Source organism: Schistocerca cancellata, chromosome 6, assembly GCF_023864275.1.
Source record: "Schistocerca cancellata isolate TAMUIC-IGC-003103 chromosome 6, iqSchCanc2.1, whole genome shotgun sequence".
Lineage (NCBI taxonomy): Eukaryota > Metazoa > Arthropoda > Insecta > Orthoptera > Acrididae > Schistocerca > Schistocerca cancellata.
The window spans coordinates 294,190,138-294,212,502 of NC_064631.1; positions in this window are offsets into that span (position 1 = coordinate 294,190,138).

Genomic DNA, 22,365 nt, shown 5'->3' on the forward strand with positions numbered 1-22,365 from the left:
AGTTGGCGTTATCCATCACGATAATTGACCTTTCTTCCAGCGCAGACAACAGTCGAATAAAACAATTTTTAAAAACTTCATTCATTTCTGAATGGTAATCGGACTGGCAAGAACTTTTCCCACCACGAAAAATAAGTTTGGCCTCTGGTATGAAGCCTCTGGTTAGTGAACCAGCGTGGGCGATCATTAATCGGCCACCTCTACCAGTAGGCCCTTTCAAACCCCCGTTTCCTTTGGAGTCGTGCCATATATACTAACTGGTGTGGTTCTGTGAAACCCAAGTTTCATCCAAGTACACTACAGGCCTGGTGTCTTCATCATGCAAGAAGTGCATTGTACGCAAAAACTTCGCTTAATGTCGCTGCGTTCCTTTAATAATTACCGTCCGCCATTACACTTCTTGAATCGGAAACCAAGAGAGCGGAGAAGACGGAGAACGGAGGTCTCTGAGCCCGAGTAATTAATTTTTTCACGGAGGTCAGCGTGTATTTATTTAGCCGTTGGATACTCTCCTCTGTCGTAATACCCAAGTACAATTCTACGCACGATCTCTTTGTTAAAAGCGTCAAAGTCGGTTGATTTCCGTTCACGTTCATATCCCTTTCTTGGAGAATCGAAACACTCATTCATGTCTGGAGGTTCTTACAATGACACAGATTTGCTAATATGGCCTACAATTGAGTTGGAGACGACACACGCTTTAGCAGTAAGTTTATGAATTTGCGCAAAATTTAAGTTATTCCTCGCTTCTTCATTGTCGCCCAGATCAGTAAAAACTTGAGTACATTCGATATGATAATTTTCAATTGTCCACGAATGTCTTTCCGCCCTTTACACCACCGACCGCTTCCACATTGTTATTCACCACTGAATACACGTCAAAGTACCTTTCTAAAGACAGTAGGACACTGAGATCATATGTGAACACCCGACACGGCACAGTAACAGTGAGCTTTCAGCTGCTCTGACCTACCGCACAGCTACCGGTACCTACATGGCAACAAAGCCGAGAGTCGGGCGAATCACAGCCCGCAGCCCCTGCTGGCAGCAGGCAGCAGCCGTGACCTTGAGGACTCCACTTTCATGCTGGCCACTATGTTGTTTGTTGTTGTGGTCTTCAGTCCTGAGACTGGTTTGATGCAGCTCTCCATGCTACTCTATCCTGTGCAAGCTTCATCATCTACTGCGATCTACATCCTTCTGAACCTGCTTAGTGTATTCATCTCTTGGTCTCCCTCTACGATTTTTACCCTCCACGCTGCCCTCCAATGCTAAATTTGTGATCCCTTGATGCCTCAGAATATGTCCTACCAACCGGTCCCTTCTTCTTGTCAAGTTGTGCCACAAACTCCTTTTCTTCCCAATTCTATTCAATACCTCCTCATTAGTTATGTGATCTACCCATCTAATCTTCAGCATTCTTCTGTGGCACCACATTTCGAAAGCTTCTACTCTCTTCTTGTCCAAACTATTTATCGTCCATGTTTCACTTCCATACATGGCTACACTCCATACAAATACTTTGAGAAACGACTTCCTGACACTTAAATCTATACTCGATGGCTGGCCACTATAATGAAGAAATATTTGCAGCAACCAGAACGCGAACCAACAACTTTCCAACAATTTATCTTGTCTCAATCCATGTCTCTACCCACTATGCTGCATCTGGCATACATTACTTTAGTCTCCATCTTTAATTTTTTTGATAATAATTGTGTGTGGATCAATGGCCGTGTGCAAGTCTTTCAATAGGACGCCGATTCGGTAACTTGCTTGTCCCTAATTTACATGTGCTGTACAATCAGGGAAAGGCGACCTACAGTTTAGGTTGGAAACCAAACATATGTTGGCGACAGCTCACATCCTTCAGAGGTCAAGGTTAGATTAAAGGCAGATTGAAAAACAATTTCCATGGTTCTACAGGGATTCGATTCCGTGACCTCTCGGTGTCCAGGCAGGAGCTTTATCACTAAAATACAATGTCTAACAGTCCTGAAGGCTTTAAACTACTAATATGTCATTAAGTGACATTTAATTTTAGCAAATCATACCATAAATCTTCAATGTGCCAATGCACTGAAATGGCTTGCTCTACACTGAGGTGACGAACGTCATGGGATAGCGATAACACATATACAGATGGAGGTAGTGTTGCGTACAACAAGGTATAAAAGGGAAGTGAATTGGCGGACCTTTTATTTGTGCTCAGATGATTGATGTGAATGCTGCGCTATGGGTATTAACAGACTCTGAATGCGGAGTGGACATATGGGACACTCTGTTTCTGAAATAATTAGGGAATTCAGTATTAACCAGTCCAGAGCGTGCCAAGGATACCAAATTTCAGGCGTTACCTCTCCCCATGGACAGCGCAGTGGCCGATGGCCTTCACTTAACGACCGAGAATAGCGGGATTACCTTAGAGTTGTCAGTGCTAACAGACAAGCAACTGCGCGAAATAACCGCACAAATCAAAGTGGGACGTACGACGAACATATGCGATAGGACAGTGTGGCGAAATTTGGCGTTAATGGTCTATGACAGCAGGCACTCAGACGCCAGTGCCTTTTCTAACAGCATGACAGCGCCTCTCCTGGGCTCGAGAGCATATCGGTTGGAACCTAGACGACTGCAAAACCATGGCCAGGTCAAATGAGTCCTTGAATAGGGCGCTAAGGCCTTCTGCTATCTGGCTGGGTAAAACAGAGAGTGTATTATGCTTGAAAAACTAAAACAGACGCCTGTATGAATGTAGGCTCTCCCAGTGTACACAATGTTTGAAAGCTCTCGGGTATGTCAGTGTTGAGATACCGTCACCCAGCCGGAAGCCCGAGAACTTTTCATAGGTAGACGGATCATTCTCAAGTACTGCTAGAGATTTTGCTTAAATCTCAGAGATCAATGAAGAAACGATCCATGGGAGAAGTGATAAGTTTTACATGTTGTCTTCTTCCTTTTTCAGCATCTTTTTTCCGCAGTTGCACATATACACACTTGAGCCAAAACGTTATGACTACCTGCTTAATAACTAATTTGTCCGTCTTTGGAATGAAATACAGTACTGGCCATTAAAATTGCTACACCAAGAAGAAATGCAGATGATAAACGGGTATTCATTGAACAAATATATTATACTAGAACTGACGTGTGACTACATTTTCACGCAATTTGAGTGCATAGATCCTGAGAAATCAGTACCCAGAACAATCAGCTCTGACCGTAATAACGGCCTTGATACGCCTGGGCATTAGGTCAAACAGAGCTTGGATACCGTGTACAGGTACAGCTGCCCATGCAGCTTCAACACGATACCACAGTTCATCAAGAGTAGCTACTGGCGTATTGTGACGAGCCAGTTGCTCGGCCGCTATTAACCAGACGTTTTCAATTGGTGACAGATCTGGAGAATGTACTGGCCAGGACAGCAGTCGAACATTTTCTGTATCCAGAAAGGCCCGTACAGGACCTGCAACATGCGGTCGTGCATTATCTTGCTGAAATGTAGGGTTTCGCAGGGATCGAATGAAGGGTAGAGCCACGGGTCGTAACACACCTGAAATGTAACGTCCACTGTTCAAAGTTCCGTCAATGCGAACAAGAGGTGTCCGAGACGTGTTAGCAATGGCACCCCATACCATCACGCCCGGTGATACGCTAGTATGACGATGACGAACACACGCTTCCAATGTGCGTTCACCGCGATGTCGCCAAACACGGATGCGACCATCATGATGCTGTAAACAGAACCTCGATTCATCCGAAAAAATGTCGTTTTGCCATTCGTGCACTCAGGTTCGTCGTTGAGTACACCATCGCAGGCGCTCCTGTCCGTGATGCAGCGTCAAGGGTAACCGCAGCCATGGTCTCCGAGCTGATAGTCCATGCTGCTGCAAACGTCGTCGAGCTGTTCGTGCAGATGGTTATTGTCTTGCAAACGTCACCATCGGTTGACTCAGGGATCGAGACGTAGCTGCACTATCCGTTACAGCCATGCGAATAAGATGCCTGTCATCTCGACTGCTAGTGCTACGAGGCCGTTGGGATCCAGCATGGCGTTCCGTATCACCCTCCTGAACCCACCGATTCCATATTCTGCTAACAGTCATTGGATCTCGACCAACCCGAGCAGCAATGTCGCGATACGATAAACCTGAATCGCGATAGGCTACAATCTGACCTTTATCAATGTCGTAAACGTGATGGTACGCATTTCTCCTCCTTACACGAGGCATGACAACAACGGTTCACCAGGCAACGCCGGTCAACTGCTGTTTGTGTATGAGAAATCGGTTGGAAACTTTCGTCTGTCAGCACGTTGTAGATGTCACCACCAGCGCCAACCTTGTGTGAATGCTCTGAAAAGCTAATCATTTGCATATCGCAGCATCTTCTTCCTGTCGGTTAATTTTCGCGTCTGTAGCACGTCATCTTCGTGGTGTAGCAATTTTAATGGCCAGAGTGTACATCACTGATTCTGCGTATCAGGGATCCGACAGTTTGTTGGTAGGTTTATGGAGGTATGTGACATTAGATGTATACGGATAGGCATGTAATTCGGGCCACTGATTTGCGTACGTGGTGGTGGCGCCTGATAGCGACTCCGATGGGTCCCATAGGATTTACGTCAGGCGAATTTGGTCACCGAGACATCAACGTGAGTTCACTGTAATGCTTCTGAAATCACTGTAGCGCGACAGTGGCTCCGAGGCATGCTGAAGGTGACATCGACGCCGGGGAAAGAAATCATTCATGTAGGGATGCAAGTGGTTCGTAGCTGTCAGCGTGTCTTTGATTACTACCACAGGTTCCACGCAAGTGCAGGAGAATGTCTCCCATAGCAAAATACATATTCCCACCAGCCTGCGTCCGTGCCGCGCTGCACGTTTCGATCCACCGTTCACCTCAATGGCCGTGTTTGTGGAGGCGACCAGCGACCTAGTGTAGCAAAAATGTGGTTTTCCCGAAGAGCTGACACGTTTCCATTTATCGACAGTCGAATCCCAATAGTCCCGTTCCCACTGAAATCGTAATTGACGACGTCGTTGGATCAGCGTGTAAGCACGTAGGGGTGGTCTGCTGCGGAACTCCATGTTCAACAATGTACGATGAACAGTTGCTCCGAAAGACCTGTGCGCGCACTGGCATCGTGCACTTTCGGCAGAGATGCCACACGTCACCATCTACCCTACTTGACGGAGCAGACAAGCCTCCGAACTCCGCGTTCTGCGAAGATTCGTGGACGTCCAACCATTTAGCACCTTGTGGTAGTTTCACTGTCAAATGGTTCAAATGGCTCTGAGCACTATGGGACTTAACATCTGTGGTCATCAGTCCCCTAGAACTTAGAACTACTTAAACCTAACTAACCTAAGGACGTCACACACATCCATGCCCGAGGCAGGATTCGAACCTGCGACCGGAGCCGTCACGCGGTTCCAGACTGAAGCGCCTAGACCGCACGGCCACACCGGCCGGCTAGTTTCACTGTCCTCCTACCTTTTTCCGTAAATGCTCACGGCAGTAGCACGTGACCATTCGACCAGCTTCGCCGTTTTCGAGATACTCGTTCACAGGCTCTGCGCAGTAATAATCTGCTCTTTGTCAAAATCTCTTATCTCAATTGATTTCCCCTTTGCAGCCCATATCTTCGCAAGGGTGATCCCCCGTCGGTGTCTGCTCCGCTTACATTCTTTTGTTACCGCGTCATGTGCCCGCAACGACCAGGCGGCATCCAATGTCGCGGCGGGCTTGGTCATGATATTTAGGCGTACCAGTTTACAAATTGTTTAGGTACTGAAAAAGAAGGCAATTAACTTGGATAAGTTTTAATTTTCAAGAGCGTGCTGTTTTCCACAAGACAATGCACCATTATGGCAGCCTTCACAAAATTTCGTGGCAACTCCTTAATTACATACAGAGGCATAAAACATATATAGAGCCATATATTGATCCACCCGGTTCGCTGCGACTAACTAAGTGCCACACATGTGAAATCTCGCGTGGTTCCAAACTACTTCTCGCCTCCATTCACGAGTGCAGCTCTTACGTCGCCGGCCCTAATGAAGGTACAGGATCGTAATAGTGACTAGGAGCAAGCTATTCTTGTCGGAAGCAGTTCTTCCCAGCGCGCTTGCTTTCACCAATAATTGTTTGGAAGAATCACTACATGCTAGATATTTTGCCTTACCGTATTCTAGAGATCAATTTGAAGACTATTTTGACGCATCTCTCGACGCTAGCCTCTTCCTGTACAAGCCTCTTCATCTCGTAACTACTGCCATCACAATCCATTTAAATCCGCTTACTGTTGTCACGCCTTGCTCTTCCTCTACAATTTTACATTCCATACTTCTGTCGATTACCAAATTGAAGATTCTTTGTTGCCTCATGAGTTATTCGACCTACCACATAATCTTCAAGATTTTTCTGTAGTACCAGGTGTTAAAAGTTTCTGTCTCTTCTTGTCTGATTTGCTTATGACCCATGTTTCACTTATGTTCAAGGCTACACTACAAAAAAATACCTCCAGAAAAAACTTCCTGACAGGTATATGTCCGACTAAATGTTTTTCGCTGTTGCTCATCTGCATTTCATATTTTCTGTACTTCATTCATCGTCAGTCAATTTGCTGCTCATTTAATACCTTCATTGTCTCATTTCTTAATGTAATTCGCCCCGAATTACCCAATTTAATTCTACTACATTTAACTGAAATGAAATGATTATATGGTATTGATGGCCGGGAGTCCCCACTTGAGAAGTTTCGGCCAATGTTGTGCATGTTTTTTCAGTCGACGCCACATTGGGCGACTTGCGTGTCGATGATGATGAGGACAACACAACACCCAGTCCCCGAGCGGAGAAATTCTCCGACCCGGCCGGAAATCGAACCCGGGCCCACTACATGGCAGTTAGAGTCACTGACCACTCAGCTAAAGGGCAGCCTACATACCCATACCATTGCTTTACTTTTGTTAGTATTCATATTATAACTTATTTTCATGGCACTATGCAGTCTAGCTCAATTGCTCCTCCAATTTGCACTATGTGGCTGAAAATGACTTACAAGTTCGTCGCGCTCTCGATCGGTAATGCTGGAATTCAATAAGGTGTTGGACCACCAGCTTCCACTCTCGCAGGCATACGTTCAATCATGTACTGGAAGGTTCCTTGGGGAATGGCAAACTCATTCTTCACGGAGTGCTGCACTGAGGAGAGGTGTCGATGTTGGTCGGTGAGGCCTGGCGCGAAGTCGGCGCTCCAAAACATCCCAAAGGTGTTCTATAGGATTCAGTTCAGGCCTCTGTGCAGGCCAGTCCATCACAGGGATGTTATTGTTCTGTAAGCACTCCGCCACAGGCCGTGCATTATGAACAGGTGCTCGATCGTGTTGCATGATGCAATTGCAATCCCTGAGTTGCTCTTCAACAGTGGGAAGCAAGAAGATGCATAAAACATCGATATAGGCCTGTGCTGCGATAGTGCCACGCAAACCAACAAGGGGTAAAAGCCGCCTCCATCAAAGCCACGACCACACCATAACACCACCACCTCCGAGTTGTACTGTTGGCACTACACACGCTGGCAGATGACGTTCACCGGACATTCGCCAAACTCACACCCTGCCATCGGATCGCCATATTGTGTACCGTGATTCGTCACTCCACACAAAGATTTTCCACTGTTCAATCGACCAATGTTTACGCTCCTTACACCAAGCTAGGCGTCGTTTGGCATTTATTGGCGTGATGTGTGGCTTATGAGCACACGCTCGACCATGAAATCCAAGTTTTCTCACCTCCCGCCTAACGGTCATAGTACTTGCAGTGGATCCTGATGCAGTTTGGAATTCCTGTGTGATGGTCTGGTTAGATGTCTGACTACTACACATTTCGATCCTCTTCAATTGTCGGCGGTATTTGTCAGTCAACAGACGAGGTCGGCCTGAACGCTTTTGTGCTGTAGGTGTCCCGTTTCCACTTCACTATCGCATCGGAAACGGTGGACCTAGGGATGTTTAGGAGTGAGGAAATCTCACGTGCAGACGTATGACACAAGTGACAATCAATCACCTGACCACGTTCGAAGTGCGTGAGTTCCGCGGAGTGCCTCATTCTGCTCTCTCACGATGTCTAATGACTACTGATGTAACTGATTGGAGTACCTGGCAGTAGGTGGCAGCACAATGCACCTAATAGGAAAAACGTATATTTTTGTGGGTGTCCACATACTTTTTGATCACATAGTGTACTTTCCATCTCTGACAGAAGTACAATGTCATCGGAATTTTTGTTTCTTCTCCCTGAAATTTAATTCTTTTTTCCAAATTTCTCGTTAGTTTCCTTTGTTCGGTGGACGAATTGAATAACATGCAGCATAGGCTACAACCATGTCTCAGTACGCACTCCACTGCTGCCTCCCTTACATCCCGTTCGACTCCCATAAGTGTAGTCTGGTTGCTATCCAAGGTGTAGCGAGCTTTCCCTCCGTACATTTTTCCTCTGTTACCTCACGCATTTCAGAGGGTGTATTCCAGCCAACAGTATCAAAAGCTTTCTCTGAATCTACAAATGCTATAAACGTAGGTTTGCCTTTCTTCAACCTATCTTCGGAGGTATGTCACAGGTTCAGAACTGCCCCGCGTGTTAGTACATTGCTCCTGAACCTAAACTGATCTTGCCCGAGATCGGCCTCACCAGTTCTTGTCGATTGTTCAGTGCACTATTCCTGTGAATATTTTGCAACCATGACTTATTGAAAGTTATTGTTCTGTAATAGTCACGCCTGTCAGCACGTGCCTTCTTCGGAATTGTCATTATTACATTCTACTTGAATCTGAGAGTGTGTGTTCTGTCCATACAAGGTGGGTAGAAACAGTTAAGAAAAAAATTCGATATGTTGCGCCATTCCCGAGCTAATTAGTAAGGAGGTTAGCCAATTAGGCGGTTGCGCGTTCAAATTCAAACGGCCTGCCAGATACTATTAGTGTCAGTTGTTTCTCATAGCGTAGATGATACCCCATGAGACTGCCCAGCCTCTGGTTAGGGTTGGCTACTAACTACCGTACTATGGCCAACTTTTACGTCGCTCTCTTGTTCGGTTTTAGGAAACCAAACGAAGAACACGTTTGGCGACACCGTGTCTGGCGTGCCGCTTGAATTTGCACGTGCAACGGTCTGACTGGCTAACTTCAGTGCTAATTAACTCGGAACTGGGCAACGAATCGATTTTTTTTTTTCTTAACAGTTATTTCTCACAAGGGGAAGGCCTCAGACACGACCAACCGATTCGGCTCAGATTTGGCAGGTCGCTTGTGTACAACCTAAGACGAAGGACTCTAAGATATTTTGGGTCAACACCCCCGCAATTTTGAGAAAGTCACCCCTAAAGGTTATGACGAGCAGTCGACTCAAAATTGGAGGGATCGATAGATTATTGTAAATAGAGCATTTTTCATTATCAGGTATGGTGTCCACAAACGCAAACTTTTCCAGAAATCGAGGTAAGAAACTTTTACAACTGCCGCTTCTGTACCCACATGGTAAACGCTTTTCGCCGACAGCACCGATTGCGCAACGGCCAAGGTAACTGGCTGGGAATAGGAAAACTCGGGTTCCAATCTCGAAGAAACCTGGCGGATGTTATTTTTTTCGTTTGTATTTTTCCATATCTCAATTGATAGGGATAGGAGAATTAATAAGGTAAGTAAATCAATAAGGAATGATAATAATAAGATAGCAAACTAATTTCCCAAACGGCGTGAGTTAGTAAAGTATTAAACTTTTAAGCCTTGTCACATGAAAACAACTCCGAATAGGAGTGCTGCGAATTCCTCACGAGGGATCACAGATAGCCAACCGCGCGACGCTTGTTTACAGCGAGGCACGGGATAGAATGCACGCGGGGAGAGTTATGTTGTCCCGGTTGCCTCTTCGTCATATCATAGTTGTGAACCTGGAAGAGTGAAGGTGTCCAGCACGAGCCTTACAGAAGTCAATGGGAAAGAGTTGTTTTCCGTCATTAGGCTGCTGCGAACCTCGCGGATACTTGTAGTGATTTTTCCATCGTTAATTCGCCGAATGAAATACGTTTTGTGAATGCGTACAGTGTTCTTCCGTAAGTAACATATGACGAGTACTGTATGTAGTTTGTAGTAATTAGCTCGTCTGTCCGCAGCTCGTGGCCGTGCGGTAGCGTTCTCGCTTCCCACGCCCGGGTTCCCGGGTTCGATTCCCGGCGGGGTCAGGGATTTTCTCTGCCTCGTGATGACTGGGTGTTGTGTGCTGTCATTAGGTTAGTTAGGTTTAAGTAGTTCTAGGGGACTGATGACCATAGATGTTTAGTCCCATAGTGCTCAGAGCCATTTGAACCAATTAGCTCGTCTGTTTATGCCGTAGTAACTAGTTATTGTTTGTTGTGTCATATCTTTCAGGTGCGTAATCTGAATAATGGAGGATGTACACCCGTCGTCTAGCGCTGTATTATAGTTGGGATCCTGTCACAGACGATGGTAAGCGGGAAGTTACCGACGCTGTGTGTTGGTTTGTGAAAGTGTTGCAAGACAGATGCATTATCAATGCACTACCGGAAGCAGGCAGTTCTGTTTCTCGGCATTCCAGATTGAAGGAGCGGCTATCGTCGAGCGATTTTTGGAGCTGACGAACGAAATGACTTTTGTTGATACTGAAGTACTATACCATGAAGACGAAGCAGAAGGTGATTCAGTGGAAGATACTCCGACTAGTGAATCGCAAAATGGTCATGTCACTTTGGAGATCTCCACGTCACTGGGAATATGTGCTTCATCTGTTCTCGACGAGTATTACAAACCGGTTACTAAACGACTGAACTACGGCACTATACCCCTTGAAGTAAAAGTAAAGGCGGTAGCACTAGCCAGGAATCATCGAAATTGGAACTTACAAACACTGCAAAAGAATGGAGCAACAACAGCCCTGAAAAGAAAGAAGGACTTGAAATTGTGGGAAAGTGATATCGTTAAAGGAGGGACAAAACATGACAACAACCAGGCGATAAATAAGTGGACATACGACCGATCTGTCGAATCTCGTTGTCGTAACGAGGATGTAACAACGAGAATACTTCAGAAGCGGCCTGCAGGTGCAGCGCTTCAGTATACGGCAAAAAGGATTTTACGTTTGCTGCATCATTATCTTGGCCAAGAATTTTCAAATCAGAGTATAAAATTCGTCTTTTCAGCGCGCAAACGGCGTAACTTATCACTGGTTCTAATCGTGATTACGTGATCAACACCGATCTAACAGGATGCGATTATTGGATGAACATTCGACGCGCGTTATCGCATAAGGGAGAAAAACGAACCCTTGTCGCAGTTGGCAGTAAAAAAAACTAACGCATTCGTACACGGCGCAATATGTCATCGCAGCCTCTGGAAAATTGTTGCCTAAGGTTTTGCTGTGTTTACAAGAACCGAATGTTACATTTGGTCCTCGGGTTGTAGAAGAGGTCAATCGTTTAACCGACTCGTTGAAAAAATGTTTACATTACCTGCTCCATATCCGGGAAACTGACGAATGAGATTTACAGAACATTTCTTGAGAATGTTTTAAAACCATACGTTTCTGATAACAAGTTTTGTCTAATATTGGATTCCTGGAGAAGACAAATAATACTACAATATACGACACAATGTTTGTAGATGGCGAGGGTCAGCCGACGTGCACAGTAAAAGTAATATCGCCAAACTGCACACCTGTGTGCAAGCCGTGTGATGTTGATTTCTATCGCCAGGTTAAAAACTTTGTTTCCAGGCTTCAGAATTGCAGTGTGCTTCTGGAAACCCAGCGGGAATTGCGCTACCGCACGGATGCAATAACTATTCACAGCATAATTCATAACCAACTTTCAGTACCGATTTTTCAGGCAATGATATCGTGTGCGTGGTATGTATCAAAATTAATTCCCGAAAAAGACATATTTTTAAATGTAAACCAAGTTTGTTTTCCGCCGACTCTTCGGAAGGAACAGTGTAGCTGTCGAAAGATTGCATTCATTAGATGTTCTTGGTGCCGTTGAGTATATTTGTTTCGAATGTTTAAATGACAAGTACCATCCATCTAGTTGTTCAAAGAAAAGTGAGGACACGTAAAAGTGACCGGAAGAGCCATTGTAAAGTGACCTGGAGTAACATTTTAGTTGTTTACTATCCCAAGAGGTTTGAGAAATTTATTTGCCTACCTTATTATTATCATTTCTTATTGATTTACTTACCTTATTAACCCTCCTATACGTATCAATTGAGATACGGAAAAATACAAACGAAAAGAACATCCGCTAGGTTTCTTCGAGATTCAAAGCCGGGTTCTCTGATTCCCAGCCACTTACCTTGGCCGTTGCGCAATCGGTGCTGTCGGCGAAAAGCGTTTACCATGTGGGTACAGAAGCGGCAGTTGTAAAAGTTTCTTTCCTCGATTTCTGGAAAATTATGCGTTTTCGGACCCCATACCTGATGATAAAAAATTCTCTATTTACAATTATCAATCGATACCGCCAATTGTGAATTGATTGCTCGTCATAAACTTTAGGGGTGATTTTCTCAAAAACGCGAGGTGTTGACCCAAAATATCTTAGATTCCTTCGTTTTAGCTTGTACACAAACGACCTGCCAAATCTGAGCCGAATCGGTTGGCCGTGTCTCGAGGCCTTCCCCTTGTCAGCGCGGCCTACCCTGCAAACCCTTACTAGCTTTCAGATCGTTTCTGAGCACCCTGTATCTATCTTGTATACCAGCAAAAAAAAAAAAAAAAAAAAAGATGATCCAGCAGTGTTTCAAACAAAAGAATTCCACAAAACACTTACAGACAGTAATTTCATTTGAACGAAATCATCATAAAATAGAATATACAATGTAATTTTGTGGCTCGTGAGTAGGTAGATGTTATTTCGCAAGCTAGTTCCTGCCTAGTTTTTAAGAAACAGCTCCTCCCTGCCAATCTCGGGGGATGAGCGCCTCACGTAGAGCAGCAACACGTGGTTCCAGCATGACGGAGTACAGGCTGCACACTGGACATCTGTACACGTCTGCCGGCAGCTGGGGTCAGGGGGGACGAAACCTGTTGCTCCGTCAGTGCAGTCTACGCACATAACGGCCCCAGGTTATGTTTGTGTGTGGCTATTCGGCCAGTTTGTATATCTCATGCAGTCAGACACAGAGGCCAAGTGAATGTGCTAATATTCTCCGTTTTAGAAAAGTATACACTCGCGAAAAAGCCCAATGGAGAAAGGCGATGACTGATATGACAGTGTATGCTTATGGGCTCAGGATAGAGAGCATGAACACCCATAAAGTTTGCATAAATAATACGTAAAATATGTCAAAGCAGGGAAATAAACAAAGCAGTTGGAGCTTCTGAAAAAAAATCAAAGTACAGTTTTCACGTATTCACTCTCCATAGACGAAACACACAAGAATTTAGATCGAAAGCACTGGACAATCGAAACCCAGCTCGATCCAGTTATCATAATTATTCATGCCTCAGGAAACCAATGAAAAATTAGGAAAGGGACTTAAAGTTCAGGGAGAAGAAACAGAAACTTTAGGTTTGCCATTTACTTGGAAGAACAGTTCAATGGAATGAGTAGTGTCTTGAGTCAGTGTTGTATGATGAACATCAACAAAGTAAATCAAGGATCATACAGTGTAGTCGAATTAAATCACGCGATGCTGAGAGAATTAGATTAGGAAATGAGACACTAAAAGTAGTCAAGAAATTTTACTACTTGGTCTGAAAAATGACTGATGATGGTCGGACTAGAGAGGATATAAAATACAGACTAGAAACAGCAAGAAAAGCATTTCTGAAAAAGAGACATTTACTATCTTCGAAATGTTAGGCAGACCTTTCTGAAGTCGTTTATCTGGAGTGAGCGTTGAACGGAAGTGAAATGTGGAGAATAAACCGTTCAGAAAAGAAGAAAATAGAAACTTTTGAAATGCGGTGCTTCAGAAGAATTTTGAAGACTAATTGGATAGATCATATAACTGGTGCGGAGGAGGTACTAAATAGAACTGGGTAGAAACAATTTGTGGTACAACTTGGTTAAAACAAGGGATCGGTTGTCAGAACACATTTTGTGACATGAAGGAATTGTTAGTTTAATAACTGAGAGAAGTGTTGGTGGCTTGGCTAAGGGGGGGGGGGGGGAGAGGAGGGAAATTCTACACGGAAACCAAGGCTCTGATACAGTAAGCAGGATCAAATGTATATAGGCTGCAGTAGTTATAGAGAGATGAAGCGACTTCCACAGCATAGATTAGAATGGAGAGCAGTATAAAACCTGTCTTTCGACTGAAGACAGCAACTCATTCATTCGATAAGGTACTGATAATAATAACCTTTAAAACAACTAGTAACTAGTGTGAGGGCGTGCTGCAAAGTAATGCCTGCGATGTGAAACTCTTAAAGTTATTTAAATAAAACAAACATTATTAACATTCTACATCTTTATTGTTCATGTCCGCACGTTTATTTCTCAGCGTAGTCACCCTAGCGACGAACACATCTCTCCCAATGAGAAACCTGTTTGTTAATTCTGTCACTGTAGAATGTTTGACTTTGTTGACGGAACGACAACCTCACCTCTGCTTCATCACTATCAAAGTGAAGTCATAGACGGATTTCTTTAAGTTTTGGGTACAGACGGAAATCGGACGGGTCCAATTGGGTCTGTGTGGAGAATGAGCGATGACAGTGAACCCGGCGCGTCGGATGGTTGCAAACGTCGCAGCGCTCATGTGTGATCTGGCTTTGCCGTGCTGAAGGACAGGATGCTCGATGTGTGGACGAACTGTCACACAGCAACCTACACTCCTGGAAATTGAAATAAGAACACCGTGAATTCATTGTCCCAGGAAGGGGAAACTTTATTGACACATTCCTGGGGTCAGATACATCACATGATCACACTGACAGAACCACAGGCACATAGACACAGGCAACAGAGCATGCACAATGTCGGCACTAGTACAGTGTATATCCACCTTTCGCAGCAATGCAGGCTGCTATTCTCCCATGGAGACGATCGTAGAGATGCTGGATGTAGTCCTGTGGAACGGCTTGCCATGCCATTTCCACCTGGCGCCTCAGTTGGACCAGCGTTCGTGCTGGACGTGCAGACCGCGTGAGACGACGCTTCATCCAGTCCCAAACATGCTCAATGGGGGACAGATCCGGAGATCTTGCTGGCCAGGGTAGTTGACTTACACCTTCTAGAGCACGTTGGGTGGCACGGGATACATGCGGACGTGCATTGTCCTGTTGGAACAGCAAGTTCCCTTGCCGGTCTAGGAATGGTAGAACGATGGGTTCGATGACGGTTTGGATGTACCGTGCACTATTCAGTGTCCCCTCGACGATCACCAGTGGTGTACGGCCAGTGTAGGAGATCGCTCCCCACACTATGATGCCGGGTGTTGGCCCTGTGTGCCTCGGTCGTATGCAGTCCTGATTGTGGCGCTCACCTGCACGGCGCCAAACACGCATACGACCATCATTGGCACCAAGGCAGAAGCGACTCTCATCGCTGAAGACGACACGTCTCCATTCGTCCCTCCATTCACGCCTGTCGCGACACCACTGGAGGCGGGCTGCACGATGTTGGGGCGTGAGCGGAAGACGGCCTAACGGTGTGCGGGACCGTAGCCCAGCTTCATGGAGACAGTTGCGAATGGTCCTCGCCGATACCCCAGGAGCAACAGTGTCCCTAATTTGCTGGGAAGTGGCGGTGCGGTCCCCTACGGCACTGCGTAGGATCCTACGGTCTTGGCGTGCATCCATGCGTCGCTGCGGTCCGGTCCAAGGTCGACAGGCACGTGCACCTTCCGCCGACCACTGGCGACAACATCGATGTACTGTGGAGACCTCACGCCCCACGTGTTGAGCAATTCGGCGGTACGTCCACCCGGCCTCCCGCATGCCCACTATACGCCCTCGCTCAAAGTCTGTCAACTGCACATACAGTTCACGTCCACGCTGTCGCGGCATGCTACCAGTGCTAAGACTGAGATGGAGCTCCGTATGCCACGGCAAACTGGCTGACACTGACGGCGGCGGTGCACAAATGCTGCGCAGCTAGCGCCATTCGACGGCCAACACCGCGGTTCCTGGTGTGTCCGCTGTGCCGTGCGTGTGATCATTGCTTGTACAGCCCTCTCGCAGTGTCCGGAGCAAGTATGGTGGGTCTGACACACCGGTGTCAATGTGTTCTTTTTTCCATTTCCAGGAGTGTAGTTACGTTACACACCGCCATGCTACACGCTACAACTCGGAGCCCTCCAGCGGCAGAGGTCTGAAAATATGTAGACATGAAGTATTAAGATGTAGAATGTTAACAACGTTTGTTTCATTTAAAAAGCTCGAAGGGTTGGGAGGAATTACTTTTGAACACGCAGTCGCACGAGTATGCTAATGATGTTTTCCAAGAATTAGATTTATTTATTTAGTATATGTGGTTTTCAAGTACAAATGGTTTCATGTTTAAATACATACAGACAGATAAAGATAAAATCAACATACATTATAACACATAAATAATGTCACGTCTTATGGACATTCAATTAAGGATAAAGTAGGCATACGCAGGTTGTTACAATAAGGTATCTTGTCATAGATAAGATAAAATTATCATATAGAAATTGTTGCTATAAGGTCATTCAGCAGTCACATATATGGAATCTATAGAGTCTCTGTAAAGTTCCATGTCTAGGTTTTCCATCCACTCGACGGCTGCAGGGGAGGCTGCATACAGTTCTCGAATGGATCCTTTAAACGCACGTTTAGGGCATTCCTGAATGAAGTGCTGGATCGTTTGCTCTGGATGTCCACAATCGCACTGTGGTGAATCTCGTATGCCCCATCTGCAGAGCATCTCGCCACTTGTGCCATGACCAGTTCTGAGTCTATTGAGTATAACCCAAGTTCTTGGCAGGTCTGTACCAGGTAGGTTTCCACCAGGTGATGTTTCATTGCAGTTCTTGGATAGTCCGGTCTGAGACCATTCATTTTTCCATGAATCCATAGCATCGTAAGACGTAGGCATAGGGTTTTGAGCTGTTCTCCATGGTGGTCTTCTAGATCTTAGTCGGAAAAGATTTGAGGCAAAGTCCTGATGGATTGGAAGGTTGGTATTGGAGGAGATTTTACGCCATTCATTAACTAAGGCGGTTTGCCGCCTAAGATGTGGTGGAGCTATACTGCAGAGAACAGGAAGCCACGGTAGTGGGGTGGATTTAATGGTACCAGAGTTATGGTTCTCATGGTATTGTTTAGTTGAGTATCCACTTTAGACGTGCGGCTGCTGTTAAGCCAAACAGGGCTGCAATATTCCGCAACAGAGTATACCAGCGCCACAGAAGAAATCTTCAGAGTATGTACATCAGCTCCCCAGCTAGTATTGGCGAGCTTTTGAATAATATTATTTCTTGTACGTATCTTAGCAGCAGTATCTATTAGGTGTGGTTTGAATGTAAGCGATCTATCCAGTTTAATACTTAACCCAGTTTGGGTTATGCTTGAACTTTCTACCAGCAAAGGTAACGTCAAGGAGTCGGGTTGCCTGTTGCTTTTTTAGATGAAACACTGTAACTTCCGACTTAATTGGGTTAGGAATTAATCTCCAAGATCTGAAATATTTACCAATTACTCCGAGGTCTTGGGTAAGGGAGTTTTCACACTGTTCAAAACTTTCATGTTGCACAGCCAGGGCCATGTCATCTGCATAACAGAACTTCCGCGAATTTGTTGTTGGTAAGTCGCTTATGTACACATTGAAAAGTAATGGTGCCAATACAGAACCTTGCGGTAAGCCGTTGTTTGAAACAATGGTTCGACTCTTCTTTCCTTCTAGGTGAACTTCAAAGGTTCTATTGCTGAGCATATCACTTAGTAATTTGTACAAGGTCTGGCAAGGGTATTCTCAAGTATCTTGCTAAGAAGACCATGCCTCCACACAGTATTGTATGCAGCGGTTAGATCTACAAATGCAACAGCTGTTTTAAGTTTCCAGAATTAGATGAATAACCTGGGCGGCCACGAAATTTTGCTACACCAGGTCTCGAACAATAGGCTCTAAGCGATCCTGCGAGCAACACCACTACACTGCCGAGGCACGTTGCCCGCGAGCATCGAGTGTTTTGTATCTTGCATGAAATAAGATGCTGGCCCTAGCACCTTCAACGTGCGCAGAGATTATCGGCAGCAGATGTTTCTCCACAGGAAAGCTTTTGGCGCTTTCAATTGCAGTACTTCACCATCTTTATGGGATTTCTTTTGTCAGTACTTTCCGATGATTAGCCGTCCCTAGGTACAGATGGCATCATAGAAGTACCGGGTGATCAAAAAGTCAGTATAAATTTGAAAACTGAATAAATCACGGAATAATGTAGATAGAGAGGTACAAATTGACACACATTCTTGGAATGACGTGGGGTTTTATTAGAACCGAAAAAAATTACAAACGTTCAAAAAATGTCCGACAGATGGCGCTTCATCTGATCAGAATAGCAATAATTAGCGTAACAAAATAAGACAAAGCAAAGATGATGTTCTTTACAGGAAATGCTCAATATGTCCACCATCATTCCTCGACAATAGCTGTAGTTGTGAACAGCACTGTAAAGCATGTCCGGAGTTATGGTGAGGCATTGGCGTCGGATGTTGTCTTTCAGCATCCCTAGAGATGGCGGTCGATCACGATACACTTGCGACTTCAGGTAACCCCAAAGCCAATAATCGCACGGACTGAGGTCTGGGGACTTGGGAGGCCAAGCATGACGAAAGTGGCGGCTTAGCACACGATCACCACCAAACGACGCGCGCAAGAGATCTTCCACGCGTCTAGCAATATGGGGTGTTTTTTTGGTTCTAATAAAACCCCATGTCATTCCAAGCATGTGTGTCAATTTTTACCTCTATCTACATTATTCCGTGGTTTATTAAGTTTTCAAATTTATACTGACTTTTTGATCACCCGGTACACAACCGTCATGTTTAGGATGATGATGATGATGTTTGGTTTTGTGGGGCGCTCAACTGCGTGGTTATCAGCGCCCGTACAATTGCCCAACCTTTGCTCATTCCAATTTCGCCACTTTCCTGGATGATGATGAAATGATGAGGACAACACAAACACCCAGTCATCTCGAGGCAGGTGAAAATCCCTGACCCATTGTTTAGGATACAGAAAATCTAGGGAAAGTGCTTGAATCGTTCCGTCAGCAACGGTTTGCCATCAATATTTACGCCATTTGTTTTGTCAAAACGCCTTGTTAAAGGCTGCACATATGTTCAGTTGTTCCAGAACTCTCTGCCTCTTTTGTTGGAGAATGTACCTTTAGTAATAAGACAGGTTATGTGGCTGACACACAAGGGAGAACCAGGCCACTTTCTAACCTTCTTTCGTCAACACTTCAGCATCATCTACCCCAGGAGCTGGGTAGGACGAGAAGGCTCTTGCGCTTGGCCAGTTCCATTGTCAGACTTAAGCCTCACTGTTTTCATACTTCTGCAGGCATCTGATTCTCAGATACTTTGAGCAAGGTGTGCATGTAGCCCGTCCGTGATTCAGCTACAGCCTGGAACATTCGAAAGAGTGACACAGTCAGTGAAACGACGTGACGGGCTCTCTGAACATATTTTGTGAACTGGAAAAAATTAATACCATGTAACGTAATGTAGCAGCACTAATTGCTTTGTTGCAGAACCGCCGCCCATTTTCCGAACATACTATCTGGTCAAAAGTACCCTGAGACCCCTATATAACGCGAAGTGACCACTACATCTCACGAGGGGCGGGCCCGCCAGTATAAAGTGAGGCGGGGAGTATTGAGTTGTCTGTAGCGAAGCGGTAACACCAAAATAGCTTGGTCACTAACGAGGGAAACTCCCCATTGCAACCCCCTCAGATGTAGTGGTAAAATGGCCAAGTGGATATCTCGTCAAAAACTGAACACTGATTAAGGATGAAAACAGTAAGAAGGTGTACTGAACTGTGAAAAAAGGAGCAAAACTGTAACAATGGACGGTTCAAGCTCAAGATGTGCAACATCAAGCGAACTGCAGGAACCACGGTGTCGTGCTTGTGTGGTCAAGGTGACGGACTGCCAAGTGGGTCCTCGTTTGCCATTTTTGTTACAAATTTGTGAAGTTTCCGTCTGGTTATTGACGTGTCTGTAGTCCTGGCAATTGTCATACCATCCATTGGTTAGAGAATGTGGGTAATGTGGTAAGAATATACACTAGTGCCCATTAAAATTGCTATACCAAGAAGAAATACAGATGGTAAACGGGTATTCATTGAACAAATATATTATACTAGAACTGACATGTGATTACATTTTCACGCAATTTGGGTGCATAGATCCTGAGAAATCAGAACCCAGAACAACCACCTCTGGCCGTAATAACGGCCTTGATATGCCTGGACATTGAGTCAAACAGGGCTTGGATGGCGTGTACAGGTACAGCTGCCCATGCAGCTTCAACACGATACCACAGTTCATCAAGAGTACTGACTGGCGTATTGTGACGAGCCAGTTGCTCGGCCACCATTGACCAGACGTTTTCAATTGGTGAGAGACCGGAGAATTTGCTGGTCAGGGCAGCAGGCGAACATTTTCTGTATCCAGAAAGGCCCGTACAGGACCTGCAACATGCGGTCGTGCATTATCCTGCTGAAATGTAGGGTTTCGCAGGGATCGAATGAAGGGTAGAGCCACGGGTCGTAACACATCTGAAATGTAACGTCCACTGTTCAAAGTGCCGTCACTGCGAACAAGAGGTGACCGAGACGTGTAACCAGTGGTACCCCATACCATCAGGCCGGGTGATACGCCAGTATGGCGATGACGAATACACGCTTCCATGTGCGTTCACCGCGATGTCGCCAAACACGGATGCGACCATCATGATGCTGTAAACAGAACCTGGATTCATCCGAAAAAATGACGTTTTGCAATTCGTGCCCCGGGTTCGTCGTTGAGTACACCATTGCAGGCGCTACTTTCCGTGATGCAGCGTCAAGGGTAACTGCAGCCATGGTCTCCGAGCTGATAGTCCATGCTGCTGCAAACATCGTCGGACTGTTAGTGCAGATGGTTGTTGTCTTGCAAACGTCCCCATCTGTTGACTCAGGGATCGAGACGTGGCTGCACGATCCGTTACAGCCATGCGAATAAGATGCCTGCCATCTCGACTGCTAGTGATACGAGGCCGTTGGGATCCAGCACGGCGTTCCGTATTACCCTCCTGAACCAACCGATTCCATATTCTGCTAACAGTCATTGGATCTCGACCAACGCGAGCAGCAATGTCGCGATACGACAAACCGAAATCGCGATGGTCTACAATCTGACCTTTATCAAAGTCGGAAACGTGATGGTACGCATTTCTCCTCATTACACGAGGCATCACAACAACGTTTCACCAGGAAACGCCGGTCAACTGCTGTTTGTGTGTGAGAAATCGGTTGGAAACTTTCCTCATGTCAGCACGTTGTAGGTGTGGCCACCGGCGCGAACCTTGTGTGAATGCTCTGAAAATCTAATCATTTGCATATCACAGCATCTTCTTCCTGTCGGTTAAATTTCGCGTCTGTAGCACGTCATCTTCGTGGTGTAGGAATTTTAATGGCCAGTAGTGTATTACCGTTTCAAATAAATGTGATGAATGATGACAGCAGGCGAGATGCCTCATAGTCCTCTCACAGAAATGAAAACAACAAATAAACGGCTGTGAACTATGTTACAAAAAAGGAATTCAAGGTTCGAAACTTCCAAAACGGAATGCAAGAATCCTAACATGTTGTACTAGCGTAGTACAAATAGGAGATACGTACGTCTGGAAGTCCTATACCTATACCCCGCTGATGCAAACGGACATTAAACCATGACACAGGCACAAATTTGAATACAGTAAACAGACGAACAGTTTATATATTTGTGAAAAAAAGGCCCACTAGGGAGATTTTAACACGGATGTCCCACTTCTCGGTCCAACACCGTGACTGCGTACCCATGACTCCGTGGTTCTTGCAGTTCTCTTGATGCTCCCCATGTTGAGCTTGGACAGTTCACTGTTTCTGTTTTGCTTCTTTGTTCACAGTTCAGTATACCTTCTTCTTGTTTTCGTGTATTATCTGCATTCAGTTTTTGAGGGCTATCCAGTGGGGCATTTTACCACTAAATCTGGGGGGGGGGGGAGGTAAGGGGGGGGCGTTGCGATGGGGAGTTTCCTTTGTGCGAAACAAATCCATTAAAGACATTTCAGCTCTTTTAAAGATGCTCAGGTCGGCAGTTGGTGATATGACTGCAAATGGGTGATCGAA